The sequence below is a fragment of the Myxine glutinosa genome, unplaced genomic scaffold (assembly GCF_964187855.1).
Source record: "Myxine glutinosa unplaced genomic scaffold, kmMyxGlut1.1 SCAFFOLD_1754, whole genome shotgun sequence".
Taxonomy (NCBI): Eukaryota; Metazoa; Chordata; class Myxini; order Myxiniformes; family Myxinidae; genus Myxine; species Myxine glutinosa.
In genome coordinates, this window is record NW_027617849.1 from 31,111 (window position 1) to 37,223 (window position 6,113).

At 47.1% G+C, this 6,113-nt stretch overlaps 1 pseudogene; it reads left to right on the forward strand.

The window, feature by feature from the left end:
- The first annotated feature begins 2,915 nt into the window (after positions 1–2,915).
- Positions 2,916–4,703, forward strand: LOC137418976 (protein FAM200C-like; annotated as a pseudogene).
- Positions 4,704–6,113: the final 1,410 nt, after the last annotated feature.

Sequence of the window (6,113 nt, forward strand, 5' to 3'; positions counted from 1 at the left end):
TGATCCTTGATGATGTTCTCCAAAACCTTCGTAGAAGCCGGATGGGGCTCTTGACCGGTGCTGTTTACGGAAGGATTGATAGTGCAATTGAAATCGCCAGCAATACAGATGAAAGCAGTTGTATCTAGTCCTTTTACAAAGTCATGCAGAGTGGAAAAGAACACTCTTCTTTCCATGGGTTCACTCAGTGCATACACATTCACAATGATGATCTTTTGTGTGTTGCAATAGAATTCCACTGCTATCAGATGTCCCTTATGCCTAGGTCACACATAGGCGGATATTTTGGCGACTACCGGCGACCGCCGGCGATCAAGATTTTCCGGCGACTACTGGTGATGTCGGGTGGTAATGTGACAGACCATCAATATCAGGCGGCAGTATGGCGACTGCAGGTGGCCACATTGCGACTGCATTGCGATGACGCCCCGAGTGGGATGGCGACTGTTGAAGATCGACGACGACTGCATTGCGGATGCACGGCGGCAGCGTGGCGACAGTCTGGCGGCTAGATTACGACCGATGGCGGATCGCGGCGACTGCATTGGGGCCGGATGGCGGTTTACTCCGACGTCAGCAAGACTGCAATAAGACCGCCGGCGATTGGAGACGATTCACACAACTTTTTAAATCTTTATCTCTCTATTTTACATTTCACTTTATTCATTTCAATGATGTATGACATGAAGCATAAAGATGTTTGATGTACAATAAGAAAGTTAATAAAGATGTATCATTGTAATGTAATAATCAAACTTTTCTGCAGGGAGAGAGAGTGGAAATAAAGTCCAACAAATTATTTCCACTGGTCCCAAGTCCCATAAATAAAGTTTCCAAAGGACCAAAGTCCCAAAAAGAAAGTTCCCAAAAGTCCCAAGTCCAAACAATAAAGCCATATCCTTGTCGGCACCACAGGACCTCACTCCACGGAGACCCTCACACCATCCTGTCTTGCCATGGAATCGTGGTATGTCGTAATGCAGTCGCCAGGCAGTCGTAACTCGGCCGCCACTGGTCCTACTGCTGTCGTCGTCAGTCTCCCATAGCCGCAGGGGAGACGTGGCAGTTCTTCTGTAGTCGATATGCAGCCGCAACAGTGTCGGCCCATAGTCGGGAAGATGCCGCAGGAAGGCCGTATGGCATTCGCATCGCTGCCGTGCTAGCTGGTGGGGCGATTGCGGAAGACTATGAGCGACTGGGTTGCGGCCGCTTTACGCTCTTATTACGGATACCGACGACAGCATGGCGGTTCCATCACGACAGCATGGCGGATTTTTTTCCATTGCGACTGAGCGCGCCGTTTTTAAACATTTAAAAAACTTTTTGGCCCCTTTGCGACTCTTGCCGACTGCAGGCGACCTGGGGAGGATAACCACGACTACAGGCGACTGTCCATTACGGCTTCATTATGATTGTCGGCGGATGGTGGCGATTTCTTCAGTCGCCAGTAGTCGCCGACAAATCCGCCTATGTGTGACCTATGTAAATTTCCTTCAAGACAATCTTCCGAGCAGGAATTCTATCACTTAAGGCGATGGCAACACCAGCTTTGGGTGTGGTAAAACCACTCAACCACCACTGCCCTCGATAAAGTTTACCCCATTCAGCAACCAGGGTGTTCGTAGCATGGGTCTCTTGTATCAAGATGATGTCGGCTTTCACTCTCTCCATCGCCTGAATTGTCTGAATTTTTCGTAAGGGGGTACAACCCCCATTGATATTCAGGGATGCAATACATATCTCTCGCATTGCCATTCTACAAAGGTAACTCACCCTCCGCCTGCAATTCCTTATTCGCCTTTGTGACCGCTTTCCGAAGTCGCTGAAATTGGGCCTCCGAGATTTCCTTTGGGTCATTTCTTTGCAAGAGGGGTCTTGCAGCCCTGATGAAAGTTTTCACATCGGGAAAATGATCTTTGATAACAACATAGCGTTGCCTAAATGTCTCGTTTATGAAACTGATGACGTTTTCCTTTGTTACTTCCATTTTTCTTCTTCCTGATGATCGTTCACAGAAACAAGGCTTTGAACTTCCTTATCCAGCTCCCTAACTACATCAACATTGAAACTCCTTTGTTGTGTGTCAGGTGCTGGCACACCATCTGTGTCATCAACACTGCAGTCTTCCTGTTGCATCACCAGGGACACATCTGTGCCACCACTGTTGCCCATTATAGATCTGCTTATACCATCATCCTTGGTCATTACAACCGGATGTGAGCAACAACCATTGTCACTCAGGACCTGAGACTGCTCGTTGTCACAAGGTACAATCGTCCCATCATCACAACCAAAACTGGTGCTTTGGTTTTCTTCAACAAGAGCAAGGGGTGAAGTCCTACTCTCCTCTTTTTCATCACCACCTTGCCCATCTTGCCGAGAATCATCAGGATAGTCTGAGATACTGTTTGCCTGTATGAGCATCACTTTGCTACATTTGTCTTCGGTTTTGGCGCTCAAAAAGGTACGTTTTAAGCTCTTCTTAGCCTCGGTGCCTTTCATCAATACTTCCTCATATACCATATTGTCTTGAGGTTGTAGCCTATTGTCCACATCGACTGGATGCTCTGCTGCTGCACTAACCTCAGCAACATCGCCACCACTTGCCACACCCTGGTCCTCTGGTGTGGATCTCTGTACCCTACCCGGCTCATTAACGGGGGGCACTGCATCAGTCACAGGGGGAGCAACCCAGCTGCTGTAGCGTACGTCTTCTTGGCGTCTGGGCAATACTGCTTAGTGCAGTGGTTCCCAAACTGCGGGCCATGACCCCGAGCCTTTTTCTGGGGGTCATGGAGGGTCCAAGATTTTGAGGAATTTTTTAATGATATTTAGGGATTTTTGTTAGTTTTTTGATATTTAGGTTTTGGCGTACGACTATTTTCGTTCCTAATGCTTGATATTTTGTTTTGCAGATGTCGAAGAAACGCACATACAACGGGAGTTTTCTCAACTTTGGCTTCTCATCTATCGTGAACAATGGCGTGCAGTTGCCACAGTGCGTCATCTGCAAGAAGACACTTGCTAACGAGAGCCTGAAGCCCTTCAAGCTGAAGGAGCACCTTGCCAAGGTTCATCCGGAACTTGCCAGCAAGGATTTGGCCTACTTCAAAATCAAAGAACACCAGCTCAAGCGGTCGAGATTGGATCATGGAACAGGAGTTTTCTTTCAACACAGCAAGATCGTCGAGGCCTCGTACAAGATCTCCCTTCTTATCGCGAAGCAGAAGAAGCCACACACGATTGGAGAGATACTCGTTAAACCTTGCATGGTAGAGGCTGCTCGTCTTGTCCTCGATCAGAACTGTGTCAACAAGCTTAATCAGATAAGTCTCTCGGCCAACACAGTTAAGCAGCGCATCGATGACATGTCCCAGGACATCAAACTTCAGGTGACGGAGAAAATCCGACTCTCTCCCTTCTTCGCCATCCAACTTGATGAGTCCATAGACGTCGCACAGCTTCCACAGCTTTTGGTTTTTGCTCGGTTCATCTCGGAAAATCAGGTGGAGGAGGAGTTCCTCTTCTGCAGCCCACTGATAACAACTACAAAGGCTGAAGATGTCATGAACATGGTGTCCAACTTCTTCCAAGAGGAAAAGCTCTCGTGGGCAAAGTTGGTTGGTGTCTGCACAGACGGAGCTCCCAGCATGCTCGGCTCCAAGTCAGGATTCGTGACTCTGGTCTAGAAGAAGAACCCGGATGTCATTACAACACACTGCCTGATCCACCGTGAGGCTCTTGCCTCCAAGACGCTCCCTGCTGCTCTCAAAGTCACCTTGGAAACTGTGATCCGCATCGTCAACCATATCAAAGGAGGGGCACTCAACACCAGGCTGTTTCGTCAGTTGTGCCAAGACATGGATTCTGCCCACCAAGACCTCCTCTTCTACACATCTGTTCGTTGGCTGTCAAAGGGCAATGTTCTCGCCTGTGTATTTGAGCTCTTTGATGAATTGCAGGTATTTCTGGCAGCTCAAGGGAAGAAGACGGAGCAGTTGTTAAAGGACATTTGAGAGCCGTTTAAGTGTAGTCTTGCCTACTTGGCAGACGTGTTCGAGACTTTGAATGGACTCAACCGACAACTACAGGGCCCAGATACCACCATCATAATGCACACCGATGCCATCAAGGCTTTCCTCGACAAGCTAGCTCTTTGGGAGAGGAAAGTCGAGAGGGGAAATGTAGCTTCCTTCCAATGTCTGACTGAGGTCGTCGGTGAAGAACCACTTGCAGAGGAGCTGCAACAAGAGATCAAGGAACACTTGTCAAGCCTCCAAGAAGAGTTCAGACACTATTTTCATGAGATTGATGCAAATGAGAATGTACAGCTGAAACTTGCCCGCAATCCTTTCCGATGCACTATGGACGATCTTCCTGATGGCATACAAGAGGAATTCTTGGAGCTCATCAACAACACCGCAGCTAAAAAGGAGTTCCAGGAACAACAACAGTTCAGCAGCTCTAATTGCTGGGCCAAAATGCTTTCTGCTTTCCCCAAGACCAGCGAATTCGCCCTGAAGGTTCTCATTCCTTTCTCATCGACTTACCTCTGTGAAAGTGGTTTCTCGACTCTCCTGGTAATCAAATCAAACGCCCGAAACAGGTTGGATGCTGAAGCAGACATGCGATGTGCCTTGAGCCACACAGACCCACGTATCGATTTGCTTGTATCAAAAAAGCAAATACATCCTTCTCATTAAAATACATGATTAAGTCAATCCTTGTTAATAAACATTAATAAAAATTTTTTTTTGTTATTGCTCTCTCTGCTGTGATTAATCTTTAAAATGTATCTGCGCCATTGGAAATTAGTACATTTTCAGAAGGCTTATAAAGGTGGGGGTCATGGTAGGTTTGGTACTACTGAAAGGGGTCACGTACTGGAAAAGTTTGGGAACCCCTGGCTTAGTGTGTCTGTGTGCGCCACATCCGTAGCAGATCAAGGTCTCGGTAGCCATGAAAATCCTATATTCATGCTCGCCTACTTTAAAAGTGTGGGAGGTGTTCAACTGTTTCGCTGCGTCTTTTAGTACAACAAAACAAAAACGTCGAAACGATTGTCCATGCTTCAATCTGCTGTTTCTCGTACGTAGAGGAACCCTAATGATTCGAGAGACGACAGTACCAAACTCACCTAGCTTGTGCAGGATTTCCTCGTTACCTAGAAAAGGCGGAACATTGCTCAGAATGTCTTTAACTGCCGGTGTGTCCATCGACGACACAGGAACAAACAGATCGTTTCCCAAGGTCAAACCGTTCTGCACAACAATGTCGGCCAGACTTACTTGCGAGACAAATACCACAATTTTGTGATTCATACGGGACGCGGCACGAATGTTACTCACGTCGATCAAATCCCCAATCGCGAGCAAAATGTCATCCATTTCAACTCCCTCCGGCGGGACAAGGCACAGCCCGTGCTTACGCGATAAACCCTCATCGGTAACACGATCGGCAGGCCTTTGGCTACTCCTATAGCCATATCGTCAAAGGAGAAACGAAGCGAACAGTAAATAGATTTGTATAATCCTAAAGAAAAAGAAATAAATAGAAAAAAATATATTAAATAAATGATAACTAAAGCACAGTTTAAACCACGTTAGAAAAAAACGTGGTTTAAACAAACCTTCACCGTGCAGGCTCTCCCTCTCTCTGTCTCGAAAAGAGGGGAAAAGAGGGACAGGTGGTAACAAAGAAGGAAGGAAGGAAAGGTCAACAGACACGACAAAGGTACAAATGGGGAAAAAGAGAAAAGGGGAGGTAAAAAAGGGGGGTTGGGGACAGGACGAAAAACATCACGAGCCAGGAGCTACAACACACGAACACGAGCACGCGCCATCTTGCCATGCCCAACAACAAACGGAGAGAGAGAGAGGGAGAGGGAGAGGGAGAGGGAGAGGGAATTCTAACTCCACTTTACATACAAATCACAACCTCATTTCCAATGCATTTGCACAAAACACCCCCCATGCCCCATAACTCTTCAAAAACAAGAAGGTTCCCCATGTTTACATGAGAAGCATGTTCGAGCTTTATACGTGCTGACACCATCTTACTATAATTAACCAAATGTCCGCCGTCTGTCCATTCGAAGGTACTGCAAAAACGAC